Below are 15,765 nucleotides of genomic sequence, written 5' to 3'. Positions count from 1 at the left end.
GCATTCTGATAATTTTGTTTCTGATTCGCTCTTTTCATGATAATAATTTTTAATTGAACTATGGTCGCATTCAATTTTATCTACAACTTTGTTTGTAAAAAAACACGTTGCATTTGATTTTTGCGAACCTAATGCTTTAAGTACAGTAAATTTAACTCAATTTTTTTTGTTGAAATAACTAGAATTTCATTTGGTTCCGGTTTTCGACACTCTAAAATTAGTTTCTAATTTCTATTAATTTGAGAATTAGTTTGAAAAAAAAAACAGTTAATATGCATCTATTTAAATAATTTTTACCTGAGGTTCTTTTAAAAAGTGCACAAAGAGCATTGATTTCCATTTAGCTTAAACAAAAGTTTTGTTATTAAGCGTAAAATCTTGTCACTCAGTGCATTTTGGTACGATTAGTCAGCGAAAAATTATTCATTGATGCGTTATATATCGAGGTATAAGTTTTTGTTTCAATTCGCCCAATATGTTGTTTCAATTTTTTGTTTCATTTCGCTAAAAAAAATGCTGTGGAGGCGTCAACTATAAGAACCAGTTCACATCAAGCAAACGTTGGTAAATTTTTTGAGACAAACGTGTCAATTATGGTGAAACTTTTTTAAATGGCAAAAAAGGGGTTAAAATGTCAGAAACCGGAATTTTTTTAAATTGACTACAGCAACAGATCACTGCTTCGTATTCGGTCTAAAAAAAGCAAAACTGAGACCGAAATGACTTGGAGTTTCATAATGCCCCATAAATTGCATGTAGTTGATGGGTTTTCTTGTTTTCACCTCATTAATTGAGAAGTATGCTTTTTTTTAGAGAGAACTAAAAGGAATATCAATCTGATTCTGGAAGACTTTAAAGAAATGGAAGCTAATGAGGACCATATGTCGTTACCGCTTCTGTATTTGTGAAAATCAATTTTCCAGAGGTCTATTTTTGCAGGAATACTAGTTTTTGATGTAATATTTAAGAAAGAGAGATTGGATTCAAGTTGATCCACTTTAAAACCACTGCGTTTCCTGTTGTGACAATTCAAAGAAGTTAAAGTTTTTTTAACCCGTTTTTCTGAAACTTCAGTATTGATTTTCTTTTCAGGAACCCCAAAAGGTTCCCAAGTTACTGGTTCAATCTAGAAACATCAGTAGGGCTGAAGAGTGGAAAACTTTTAAATTAAATTTAACCGTAACTTTGCGAAACTAAATATACAGCAGGAAATACTTCTATAAATGTTTGTTTTGTCCCCAATAATTTGTAGAGAGCCCTGTTTCGGAAATATGTACCTAAAATAAACTAATAAACTTTAGTTCGACTGGCAGGGTTTTGAAGCAGTGCTTATGTAGGAAAATGGAATTAGTTCGAACTAAAAGGAATATCAATCTGATTCTGAAAGACTTTAAAGAAATGGAAGCTAATGAGGACCATATGTCGTTTCCGCTTCTGTATTTGTGAAAATCAATTTTCCAGAGGTCTATTTTTGCAGGAATACTAGTTTTTGATGTAATATTTAAGAAAGAGAGATTGGATTCAAGTTGATCCACTTTAAAACCACTGCGTTTCCTGTTGTGACAATTCAAAGAAGTTAAAGTTTTTTTAACCCGTTTTTCTGAAACTTCAGTATTGATTTTCTTTTCAGGAACCCCAAAAGGTTCCCAAGTTACTGGTTCAATCTAGAAACATCAGTAGGGCTGAAGAGTGGAAAACTTTTAAATTAAATTTAACCGTAACTTTGCGAAACTAAATATACAGCAGGAAATACTTCTATAAATGTTTGTTTTGTCCCCAATAATTTGTAGAGAGCCCTGTTTCGGAAACATGTACCTAAAATAAACTAATAAACTTTAGTTCGACTGGCAGGGTTTTGAAGCAGTGCTTATGTAGGAAAATGGAATTAGTTCGAACTAAAAGGAATATCAATCTGATTCTGAAAGACTTTAAAGAAATGGAAGCTAATGAGGACCATATGTCGTTACCGCTTCTGTATTTGTGAAAACCAATTTTCCAGAGGTCTATTTTTGCAGGAATACTAGTTTTTGATGTAATATTTAAGAAAGAGAGATTGGATTCAAGTTGATCCACTTTAAAACCACTGCGTTTCCTGTTGTGACAATTCAAAGAAGTTAAAGTTTTTTTAACCCGTTTTTCTGAAACTTCAGTATTGATTTTCTTTTCAGGAACCCCAAAAGGTTCCCAAGTTACTGGTTCAATCTAGAAACATCAGTAGGGCTGAAGAGTGGAAAACTTTTAAATTAAATTTAACCGTAACTTTGCGAAACTAAATATACAGCAGGAAATACTTCTATAAATGTTTGTTTTGTCCCCAATAATTTGTAGAGAGCCCTGTTTCGGAAACATGTACCTAAAATAAACTAATAAACTTTAGTTCGACTGGCAGGGTTTTGAAGCAGTGCTTATGTAGGAAAATGGAATTAGTTCGAACTAAAAGGAATATCAATCTGATTCTGAAAGACTTTAAAGAAATGGAAGCTAATGAGGACCATATGTCGTTACCGCTTCTGTATTTGTGAAAACCAATTTTCCAGAGGTCTATTTTTGCAGGAATACTATTTTTCACTGCTCAATGTAAAATTTTTCAGATAACCACGCCTGAACTTGTTCAGGTGAAAATTTACCTGAAATTGGTTCAAGTAAATTTACCTGAACTTTTTTTACATACTTTGTGTACATACTTTCCCTGTTTCTGGAATTTCAATGTTTCCGCTCGTTTGGTCATGTCAAATTCCGCTCATTTCCTGCATTTTTTATTCCGATCAAATTCCTCTCATTTCTTGCATTTTTTTCCGCTCAAATTCCGCTCATTCCTTGCATTTTTTGTTCCGCTCAAATTCCGCTCATTTCTTGCATTTTTTTTATCGATTCCGCTCATTCCGGTCAAATTCCGCTCATTCCGGTCATCTCTTGCATTTTTTTGAGCGGAATTTGAGCGGACTCCTCGACTTGGGACTTGATTGGCCCTCGCATTAAAATAACATTCGAGATTTGTTGTAGTGAATTTTTGATATCACCTAATCGCCGTAATTCACCGTAAAGTCATTTGAAATTTGTTGATTGTTTGGATTTAAAGATGACCTTGGGTCCCGTCTTGTTTTTATGAGCCTAACCAACCGGGTCGAGGTGTCGACGCCCCTAGTCTAATACCGACGGCTATCTTGCAAGATCTTGCAAGAATCTTGCAAGAGTCTTGTAAGATTACGCACCATCTTGCAAGATCTTGCAAGATTCTTGCAAGATCCTGCAAGATAGACTTCGGATATGTAAGATTCTTGCAAGATAGGCGTCGAACTCTTGCAAGATTCTTGCAAGATAAGCGTCGAATTCTTGCACGAATCTTGCAAGATAAGCGTCTGATTTTTGCAAGGGTCTTGCAAGATAAGCGACGAATTCTTGCAAGACCCTTGCAAAATGGGCGTCCGGAAGTCTAGTCTTAGCTTGAGCGCGGGCCTTTTTGGCTTCTTTACTGTCTAGAGTCGGTGCATTACTATGCTCCAGAAGGAGCGCACCTGATCTCTAGCCACCAAAGAAAAAAAAGACCCTAAAGAGCTAAGACTAATGCGCGAAGGGGTCACAAACAAGGGCGGGGGGTTATCGCGCTGCACAAAAGGGGTCACAGACAAGGGCGGAAATGTAGCCCTAGCTTGAGCGTGGGCCTTTTTGGTTTCTTTGATGTCTAGAGTCGGTGCATTACTATGCTCCAGAAGGAGCGCACCTGATCTCTAGCCATCAAGAAAAAAAAACCCGAAAGAGCTAAGACTAATGCGCGAAGGGGTCACGAACAAGGGCGGGGGGTTATCGCGCTGCGCGAAGGGGTCACAAACAAGGGCGGGGGGTTATCCTGCCAAAAAGGAAACTGTTCCAAAATTCGATGGAAAAATTTTGTTTGATAAGATCACTTACTATTTAACACGCCATTGTTGAGTTCGCCTGGTAGGAGCCCCTAAACACTCTATGCAGTATCTCGAGTTCTTTGATATATAAGATTAGCGAGAAAACAAATAAAAGAACGCAAAAAAATCCGACGAAAAGATTACTTATATCTTGAATGCTATTGATTCTACAATCAATAGATCGAAAAAAAAGCATATTGATTTTAAGCTAATTATGTTCGAATCCCTCCTTCATCACGCTGATTTTTAAACCCTCACAAACGGGAAGAGCAACCACTTCAAGAGCACAACTCTAGGGGTCCCAAGTTTTTTACTTCGTAGCAAAATTCACAAAAAGTGGTTACACTTTCCGGGAGAATATTGAGTTTTGAAATATTTGTATAATACCTTACGACCGCATATATATCGTCTCCAATTTTCGCAAAACACTGAATCTGAACAAATTTTTTGTCTTTCAATTGAACAACACTTTCACTAACATTGTCGTTTAGTCTAGTATAAGAGAGCGAACAAAATTTTTTTCCAATTTCATTCACGTACCGAGCAAAAGTTTTTGTAGCATTTTTTTCTTCACAAAACATTTTTATTTCGCCAGCTAATTTCGTAAAATTTTCGATGCATGAAACTTTTACACTAGTTATATCTAACTCATCTAGAGAATTTTGGTGCTTTAAAAACCGATCGACCATTTTTTCTGGGTTCTTTATTAATACGGAGAGGGCAGATAGTAATTGATGGTTTGCTGATTCAAAACAAAAAGCGGAAAAAAACCAAAGGGGACCATTTCGGCGGACCTGCTCAACTAAGTGACGCATTGTGTGAAAATTGAAGGATTGGGATTCGAGTCCATACAAATCAAGGAAATTTTCAAAGAACGAATTAATCAAAGCATCGGCAGGCTGAAGATATTCAACATCAAAACTTCCATCAGACAACAGCCTAATTGCAAAACTTAACTTGCAAAAGCTCTCAAAATAAATGTTTGAGACGTTTAAATTATCAAACACTAAGGGGCCAATATGGAAAAAGAACAGCTTAAAGTCGAATGCCTTCCAAAATGTAAGATCTTTCAACTCTTTCGTGCGGTGCAATATATCAAAAGGAATTTTACAATTAGAGACATGATTTTCCAGCTCTTTTAGAGTACCTTCCTTCGCTAGGGAAATCAGAAACTTAGGTAAAATTTTTGCAGTACCTAAACAATTTTGATGCATAGGATCTATAACACAATCTCATGGTAAATTAAAAAACTTACTCAGTGGAGTGATCGATTTTACACCGTTGACAGCAATTCGTCTTTTTTTAGCAAGCTTGCCACGAGCTTGAAACGTGTTTTTTTCTCGAAGAATGAAGGGCTTAGACACTTTGAAAAGCAATCTATTATTTTTATGAAAACCTTTTATGAAACAGTGAGCACAAGTATCATATCCCATATGTTGCTTCATGCATAAAACGTACGCTCTTGCTGGTGCGTCACAAACAATACTCCGATATCTTAAAAAAACACGACCAATGGACTCAAATAACACAAAATTCGAAAAACTTTCTACTCAAGACATACTCTTTGTGGCATGTCATCAAAGTCGGGCTTCGACTCGCCATACCAAAGCGCCAAAAGACAGATATTTGAGTAAGAAGATCTTAAAACAGGGGGCAAATTAAAAATCTGAACCCAAGTAGGCCTCACAGAAAGTTTACTTGACTTGAAAATTGGAGCTCCATGTGTATTGAAAACCAGCTCCAGTTCAGACTTGCAAAATGCGTCAGTAGGGGTTTCCCAATTACACAGATTCGACCAAGACTGCTGAATATAAGAAATATTTTTCTTGACAACACGATTAAGTTGCGGAATGAGATCAATCATAAGCAACTTTGACGAACCAAAATATGTACTTGTTACCAACAGATAGTTTGTGGCGGGAATATCAGCAAAAATTTTATTGGGGTAGGGCAAAACGCTTGCACAAAACTTCAGAAAGTCACTTTTTACAACATTCGAGAGCTTATGCTTATTTGAAAGGCTAGAAAACTTTTGAATGAACACATCGTGCGTGACGTTGGCTCCTTCGTATAAGTTAAAATCCAAGGAAATGGGGGTGGGTAGATTTTCATCAATTTTATCACAAAAATTTCCCTCTTCAAAATTTTGGAGGTAAACAGGCGATGAACAACGGAAAGCTTCCACTTGATTTTGGTTCGGAGACGAGGGCGAGTCTATATCATCTGTTGATGCATCATCCGATTCATGTAGGTTTTGAAAAGTTTCCTCAACTGGAGTTAAAGTCGACCGTTCCAAATCTCTACTGTCGTCAGACGAAGCAAAAAATGACTCATAAGTTATTAAATTCAGATTTTCGCATATTCTTTTCCTTTTCTCGGGAAAAAACATTCTTAGGCGAGAAGGAGAACCTTGCCGAGAAAAACGATTTATCGGATTTGGTGCCAAATCAATTCCTTTATTCTGCTTAGTAACTTTTCTGCGCTTTACAGCTAATTCCGGAAAAGGTTTTCCATGTAAACTTTTGTAGGGACATAGACAAAACTCGTTGTTCGGCCAAAAAAAGGGTTTTGATAGGATATGGTAAGCTCTTCGCCTGCTTTTATTTCGCGCAATGGTACACAAACCATCAAATTTTTCACATTTACGTAAGCTACATTAGGACGGCATGATGCATTTACGAATGAAATTGGACCAAGCATTAACCATTGAACGCCCACTCAACTTTCAATTACTGAAAAATCATTAAAACCTGGATTTATTTCATGCTCTTTTATATCAACAAGATACCCTATCAAGCCTGGAATCTCCAATTTAGAGTTTATATCGCATTTCGCAAACACGCCTAATTGAGAGAAACGTATATCTTTTAAGTAGTCAACACAACTGTACCTGATCAACTTCAGACTTTTGCCATACTCTGAATCCAGGAAAGCCTCAACATCTTTAAGGTAGTCTGGCATGTAGTCGAGAGTCAAACAAACGTTGTGAGCCTCAATTTCACCAAATCTCACCCATTTCTTTGTTAATTTAGCATCTATGAAAGCTAGCTCACTCCAGGTAATAGGCAGTTTGACTAGTTGCTGAGCTACTGGAAGGTATAGCTTATACTTTTTGAAATCGAGAATAGATATTTCATCTGGAAACAAGACCTATATTAATAGACCGCAACCCAAAATGCAAAAGCGAAGACAGTTTAGAGTGCATGGAAAACCAGAATTTTTACTAAAAACAATTCAACAAAGATTTTGTTTATTAATTTCAGCCTTTTCATGACGCCCTAGAGAATTTGCTGCTTCTTTTGCTCGTCGAAGAGCGTAGAGACTGTCTCCGCAGATTAGCTTGACAGCTTCTGAAACAAAAAAAAACAGTTAAAAAAGAAAATAAAGCTCCAAAAACAGCTGCAAAACAACCTTTGAAAAATTTCTCATCGTCAGTTGATGTTAATTTTCTTGCACAGTGCTTCAAGTTGTTTCTCTGGACGAACCAACAAAACTCCAAACGTTCCTCTTTTGAATGAATTGAGCGTGCAAGAAACCTTCCAACTGCAGCATAGTCATGACGACAGCCATCATAACTCAACAAATCGACTCCTTTATAGACCAGTTTCTGATCAACTACAGCCCTCTGAGCTCTCACACCTCTATCGTTCTATTCACAAGTCAAGACTTAAAAAAAATGTTGGTTGCTACCAAACAAATAAAATTGTAGAAAAGTCAGTATATCAAACTTGTGCTATACTTACGAATTCTTTCAGTCCCTTCCAGACTTCGAGCATTCGGTTACGTGCTTCAACTTCCAGGGCATTGCTTCGACGCAAGGAACCTTCAATAGTTTCTATACCACTTAGAATACTTCTCAATGTTTAAAATGGTAGCTCATTTCAATTAATTGAAAAAATGCTTAGCTTAGCAACAAGAAATTTCCAAATAAAAATTAAGTGATTTAAGCCAAATAGTTGGGTTGGGCCAAAAAACAATTCAAAAAAAAAGTTCGTAATAGCTATCCTACAAAAATATTTTGAGAACTGATGTCAGAGCAATTTCAAAAAGTAATTTTGCCTTACAATAATGACTCAACAAGAAACTTCCCTAGCGTACAGAACGGCAGGGCGCCGCATTTGAAAATACAGTCCAAAATTTGGCGTTGATAAAAAACAGCTGAAAAAAAATGACAAAAATCTTAGAGGATTCTGACAAATTATTTCTTTTTTTGCGCAGTTATAGTGGCAGTGACTGTCTAAGCTACCCTAAGCAGTCTCTTTGAACGAAATAAAGCGGTGAAATTTACCTCATGGTGGTCGGGCTAAAAACAAAAAACAACTTAGATTACAAATGTCAGCATTAAACCCATATGGAGGCAACCACTCCAAGCACATACACACCCAAACAAACTTTTCTACAACAATACCGAGGCTACCCCCGGTTGATTCCTTTCGAGTAGACTTTTATATAATACTCTCTGGTATTTCTATATAATTTTCAGATAACACACAGATTGCAATTTGTTACTAAGATTGCTACACCAAGCAAAATTACGGCTACACAACTGTGGTCTCAATTCTACAACTGAACCACTAACACATTTTTTGAAACACCTACGACACGGCTAGCAAGAAAATGACTGTACTGCAACTTACTGTATTGGTTCTGAAGATGATGTTGATCTGTGTAGTCGATAATGCAAAATGCAAATGTCAAAGTTCAAGAATTTCAAGATTCAAAATCTGAAAAAGGGCATTCTATAACAAAATTACTGTTATAAATTTACGCTGACCCCAGCAACGACTTTGACAGACCTGTATCAGTCATAGTTCACTAATGTCAACCTAACGGTGGCCATTAGATACCATTTCGATGAAAATTCAATGAATAACTATCAATTTTCGGGTCAAAAAATGGGTCAAAATGGGCAAAGTGGGAGGGTGTTTCGGTACCAATTTCTCAAAGACGGCTGAATCAAATTACACGAGCCCTATACCAAAAGAAACGTCAATTTATTATCTGTTGAACGCACCAAATAAAAATAAAATTGAACAACTACACTAGGAGTTACGATCTAAAAACCGTTTTGGGGTCAATACAGATTGTTCGTCGCTCATCGTCATTCCATAAAACCTTAACAATGTTGAAAACCTTTTCGACGAAAGAAACGCCACCTTGATTGTAAAGATTCAGACCGTTGAACATCAATTCTGGCTGGTTGGGCTCCTCTTCCGTTCCATTATCTTTATCAACCATGTTCCGTGAAAGCGCAACGGGAGTTTCGGAGATCCGATATCTCGTCCAAAGCTCGCCTCGAAAATTTTGTCAGATCATCTAAGAGACGGTCACTTCTGTCCATTCGGGACTCTAGTCTGCTAATAACTCGATCGAATCGTTTCACTAAATCGACCTAAAAACAATTATTCAATCTGGTTGCTACCAACCATTTTTGCGCCCTTTACTCTTACCCTAACTTTTGTTCTGAGTTATAATCAAACTTTTGCCTACTTTTTGCTTTTGGATCTAATTAAAGGCATCACGCTCCAATCTTGAGAATAAACTCTTAGCAGAATTGATGATTAAGGCCAGCAGCCCAAAATTTATAAAAAAATTTAAATGAAATAAATGAAAAAAGAATTAGAAGTCTAGCTTTAACTTTTCCTTCGTCTATCAAAACATCTTATCATATTTACCACTTATTCTGCAGTTACACTCTGCACAGTGCCAATGTTCTTAACACTTTTGGCCTTTTGAACTTCTAGGTCAGGCAGGTCTGGCTCGTCAGCGTCATCAGTCGAGTCATCGCTATCACAACTTTCAAATGGTTCCTCGAAAACTTCATCATTTCTGACCTGACTTGATGTCTTCTTTTCAATTTCAATATCATCGTATGTCTGTTGAAACACCTGAGTAACATTCATGTCCCTAGGTTCTACACCTTCCGATAGCAAAACATTCATTTTGTTTCCAACGCGGGTCAGAATCTCTTCGAGACCATTCGCTTGGACAAGACCGTTCACAAAAATTTTTGGATTCTTATCCGATTTGAAAGGCAGGTCCTCGTACCTCATCGACAACTTAACTGAGCTGCTCATATGTTTTGGCCAACTGGTATGATTTGGCTTTACGATATCGAACTTTCCATCACATTCGAAATAAACAAGAAAGCGGTGATCGGGTTGAAAAGCAATATCACTCTCTTTGTTTCTCGAAGACTTTGCACGCAAGGGGACCTTGTTGCTATTGCCCTTGAGGTACTGGGTTTGTTTGACCGCTGGAGGCTCATTTTTTTACTAAACAAAAACGCCTAGAGCATTACCTGAATAAGTAAACAGAAAAAAAGTGTTTAGAAAGTAAATATTTCGGGAAGTGAAAACAGGTGTGCCCCGGAAAAAATCGACTTGGCAGATAGGAGCCTGTACATTTTTGGCGCAGCCCTTAGATATGGGATAACAATGAGAAAGATTAACAGCAATGATTTGGATTAGCAGCAGAATTAAAAAAAAACTTTCGGAGAATTTAACTGACTGTTAAAAACTGTATGCTTTGACGTATGCATTCTTATCCTATTTTTTTGGAAATTAGGAGAAAGAACTGTTTAGCTGTTAGGCAGATCAGTATAGACATCAGTGACGCAAAAGGTTGGGCCAAAAAACATTTGCAAAAAAAATCGTAATAGCTATCCTACAAAAATATTTTGAAAACTGATGTCAGAGCAAGTTCAAAAAGTAATTTTGCCTTAAAATAAGGACTCAACAAGAAACATCCCTAGCGTAAAGAACGCCAGGGCCTCGCATTTGAAAATACAGTCCAAAATTTGGCGTTGATAAAAAACAGCTGAAAAAAATGACAAAAATTTGAGAGGATTCTGTCAAATTATTTCTTTTTTGCGCAGTTATAGTGGCAGTGACTGTCTAAGCTACCCTAAGCAGTCATTTTGAACAAAATAAAGTGGAGAAATTTACCTCATGGTGGTCGGGCTAAAAACAAAAAACAACTTAGATTACAAATGTCAGCATTAAACCCATATGGAGGCAACCACTCCAAGCACATACACACCCAAACAAACGTTTCTACAACAATACCGAGGCTACCCCCGGCTGATTCCTTTCGAATAGACTTTTATATAATACTCTCTGGTATTTCTATTTAATTTTCAGATAACACACAGATTGCAATTTGTTACTAAGATTGCTACACCAAGCAAAATTACGGCTACACAACTGTGGTCTCAATTCTCCAACTGAACCACTAACACATTTTTTGAAACACCTACGACACGGCTAGCAAGAAAATGACTGTACTGCAACTTACTGTGTTGGTTCTGAAGATGATGTTGATCTGTGTAGTCGATAATGCAAAATGCAAATGTCAAAGTTCAAGAATTTCAAGATTCAAAATCTGAAAAAGGGCATTCTATAACAAAATTACTGTTATAAATTTACGCTGACCCCAGCAACGACTTTGACAGACCTGTATCAGTCATAGTTCACTAATGTCAACCTAACGGTGGCCATTAGATACCATTTCGATGAAAATTCAATGAATAACTATCAATTTTCGGGTCAAAAAATGGGTCAAAATGGGCAAAGTGGGAGGGTGTTTCGGTACCAATTTCTCAAAGACGGCTGAATCAAATTACACGAGCCTTATACCAACAGAAACGTCAATTTATTATCTGTTGAACGCACCAAATAAAAAAAATTGAACAATTACACTAGGAGTTATTAAGGGTTATAGGTACTGTACCAAAGCCCATATTTGATGGGCTAAATGACGGGTATGTCTAGGCCAATAACTCCAAGATGCCAGGACCAAAATAAACGACCCTTATATCAAAATAAACCTCAGTTGAAGCCCTCTTAAATGCACGAAACACATTTGAAATCGGACTATTCATTCACGAGTTTTTAAAGAACAAATGTACCGTACTAGGGTCTATTTCATGGGTACATCGGAGGGGTCATGTCCAGGCCAATAACTCAAAGATGCCTGGACCAAAATGAATGAACCTTATATCAAAATAAACCTCAGTTCAAGACCTGTTAAACGCACTAATCAAATTTAAAATCGGACCACTCGCGCACGAGTTATTGAAGATCAAAGGCGCTTTACCAGGGTCCATTTTCACAGGTAAATTGGGCGGGTATTCCCAGGTGAATAACTCAACGGTGAACGCAACAAAATCACCGGCACCTACACCAAATTCAACCTTGGTTCAGGGCCTAATTAGATCACCAAACAGAATTAAAATTGATTAACTATACGGAGATATATTGGAGTTTTAAGGTACCGTACCAAAACCTACATATATATGCGATTTGACGCATAATTTGACCCAAATTATAACTTATAACTGCGTTAGGAAAATGACAGTTTGTGGAAACTTTACCCATGTCATCACAATAATATGGGGACTATAAATATCACAAACAGAACTCGGGAACGTTGTTTTATAAGCAGAAACAGGTAAAATAGGTCGAATTTCAGGTCAAATCAGGCTTGACCTGTCATGGACTATCTTTTCGTAACGGCTAGACGAATTATCACAAACCGTATAGCAAACCAAACTAGAGCTCATGACAAGAGCACAAGACAAGCCGTCACAAACTAAAATCGGTTAAGTTTTCGTGGAGATATTGCAAAATTAACGTTTCGTACCAGGTCAAAAAATTCACCTGGTACGTGACCTGGATCGTCAAAATTTTCAATGTCAACATAAAAATACTTGTACACACTACATTACAATTCCATCAGTACATAATACTTGGTGTCAGAGGCCATTATTTGACACCAAAAGACCAATTTTTCAACATTTCATCAACCTCTGCCTTAAGGGCACGTTTTTGTGAAAAATGGGGGTATGGCACGTGCGGAGTGAAAATTGAACCCCTACACTCCGGAAAAGTACATAGGAAAACATACGCAACGGACTCCAGGCATAAGGAAGAAGCTCCAGAACCATTATCTGTGGCTTAAATCACTTATTTTGAAGTTTCGAAAATCGGCCGCTCCCACTATCAATCGGCGAGACGGTTCCATGCACGACAAAACAAGCCTACGTTCGCTTAAATCCGTTCAGTATTCACAAAGATATCTCAATATTACTGAGACGTACACCATTTTCCTCATAACACAATAAGGCCTGTTCCTGCGTGAAAAAACGCTCTACGAAAAAGAAACGCTAACGCAACACAAATCGGGCCGCAGTGTAGGCTCTCCTTGATGTTCTTGCTGGGTATGCTTTGCTAACATGGTTTTCGCGTCATCTTGAAACGCATGTTTCATGTAGAATCTTTGTAAATACGTTTTTTGAAAAATAGCACAACCGAGTACTGCTAGTTTTACGAAATACCTAAACATCAAAAAAATTGCCAAAATTTCGATACAGCAGTCACTTGAATTCTAAAAATCTGAAGGATAATCGCAGACGGGTGCCTGAAATAGGCTACCGGCAACAAAAACAATTGCACGGCGTAGATGCAGCATAGTTTTGTACAAACACATTTTTACATTTCCTTTGCACTCAAAAAAGCAACACCAAACAAAAGTTTTTTTTAACCTAGTGACCTGAAAACACAGAGGAGGACAACACGCCAACTTGACACATTTCATACGGTTCCTGTCTATAATGCTTAAAGAATTATTGTAAAAAGACAAAAAATCAGCGACACTTAATTTTGGGTTTTGTGTTAGCTTTCAAGAAATTGCTGTCCAATTTTTATACTTGAAAGATAATTGAACAGCCTGTTTTCTAACGCATACCGCAATTGTTTGTTAGTGATCTAATAGCGGCGTTTTACGGCCTTTAAACTGTCAAAAAATTCAAAAGATAGCAGCTCCTTCTAAAATTTAAAGGAAGCTGATTTCATGTCAGTGAGCAATTATCCACTTCATTTGTTGCTCATAGACACAACTTTTTTTGTTTATTTTGAAACCAGTACCCAATTGGCCTAATTAGGTTGTTTGCCATGAAGAAGGGTCAAAAGAGTGTAGTAAACGTTAAGAAAGCTTATCCCATTTGTTGTGGCAGAAAACAAACCAAAAGCAGAAAAATTTTTAAAAAAGTATTTCATAACTCATGCAAAACCCTGAATCGCAGTTTTGTGTCCCAAAAGATTTTCTGACAACTCAATTTACTATCTGTTTTGACAAAGACAGTTATAGAGCCTTACAAAAAATACAACGAAAGTCTCAATTACAGAACAAAAAGTTGATTAAAACATTATTTATCATAAACTGGAACGCTCTGGATGCTTTTTATGGCCTTTTTTTAGTTCTTACCAAGTGTTTCACACTTGGTGTGAACAGAACAATCCATTGAAACGATCATTGAGCTTTTTTTGCGGAAACGAGTATCTCAAACACGTTATCGACGGTAAAGTTGATAAGAAACTTTCCGATTAGGCCAGAGAGAAAAATAATTTTAAGGCAGAAAATGTTTGGACCCTATTTTTCTTCCTTAAGCTGTGTGTTAGTTTCAATAGGAGTGCCTTTATGCTACAGGGTGACTTTACAAGGGATTGGAAATTTGAGAAAAGTGACCATTTACGTTTTTCGCCATGTACCTGTTTAATCGTTGAAACACGTTATAATATCGTAACACAAAACGTATGATTGACTATATTGGGGGGACTATCTGCCTTTTCCCTCTCAATTTGTTACTTGCATTTGGTGTGGTGTCTCTGCTACCTATTAATGATTCAAAGTGAATGGACTCACAGAAAAGTCTCATTTACAGAACAAAAACTCGATTATAACATTATATATCATAAGCAGGAAACCTCTGGATGCTATTTCATGACCCTTTTTTTAATGCTTACCAAGTGATTCACATTTGGTGTGAACAAAATGAACCATTGAAAAGATCATTGAACTATTTTTTTCTGGAAACGAGTATTTCAAACACGTTATCGACGGTAAAGTTGATATAAAACTTTCCGATTAGGCCCGAGAGAAAAATACTTTTAAGGCGAAAAAGTTTTGGACCCCGTTTTCTTCCTTAAACTGTGTGATTGTTTCAGAGGGAGTGCCGTTATGCTATAGGATGACTTTAAAAGGGATTGGAAGGTTGAGAAAAGTGACCATTTACGTTTTTCGCCAGGTACCTGTTTAATCGTTGAAAAACGTTGTAATATCGTAACACAAAACGTATGATTGACTTTATTGGGGGGACTATCTGCCTTTTCCCTCTCAATTGGTTACTTGCATTTGGTGTTTTGTGTCCTTGCTACCTATTAATGATTCAAAGTGAATGGAATCACAGAAAAGTCTCATTTACAGAACAAAAAGTCGATTATAACACTATATATCATAGGCAGGAACCCTCTGGATGCTTTTTTATGACCCTTTTTAATGCTTACCAAGTGATTCACATTTGATATGAACAGAATGAACCATTGAAACGATCATTGAACTTTTTTTTCTGGAAACGAGTATTTCAAACACGTTATCGACGGTAAAGTTGATACAAAACTTTCCGATTAGGCCCGAGAGAAAAATAAATTTAAGGCGAAAAAAATTTGGACCCCGTTTTTCTTCCTTAAACTGTGTGGTAGTTTCAGTGGGAGTGCCGTTATGCTATAGGATGACTTTACAAGGGATTGGAAGGTTGAGAAAAGTGACCATTTACGTTTTTCGCCAGGTACCTGTTTAATCATTGAAAAACGTTATAATATCGTAACACAAAACGTATGATTGACTATATTGGGGGGACTATCTGCTTTTTACCTCTCAATTGTTTACTTGCATTTAGTTTTTTGTGTCCTTGCTATCTATTAATGATTCAAAGTGAATGGACTCACAGAAAAGTCTCATTTACAGAACAAAAAGTCGATTATAATATTTTATATCATAAGCAGGAACGCTCTGGATGCTTTTTTAT

The sequence above is a fragment of the Convolutriloba macropyga genome, chromosome 7, assembly GCF_964194025.1.
Source record: "Convolutriloba macropyga chromosome 7, txConMacr16.3, whole genome shotgun sequence".
In the NCBI taxonomy this organism is placed as follows: Eukaryota; Metazoa; Xenacoelomorpha; order Acoela; family Convolutidae; genus Convolutriloba; species Convolutriloba macropyga.
This window is presented reverse-complemented; position numbering follows the sequence as displayed.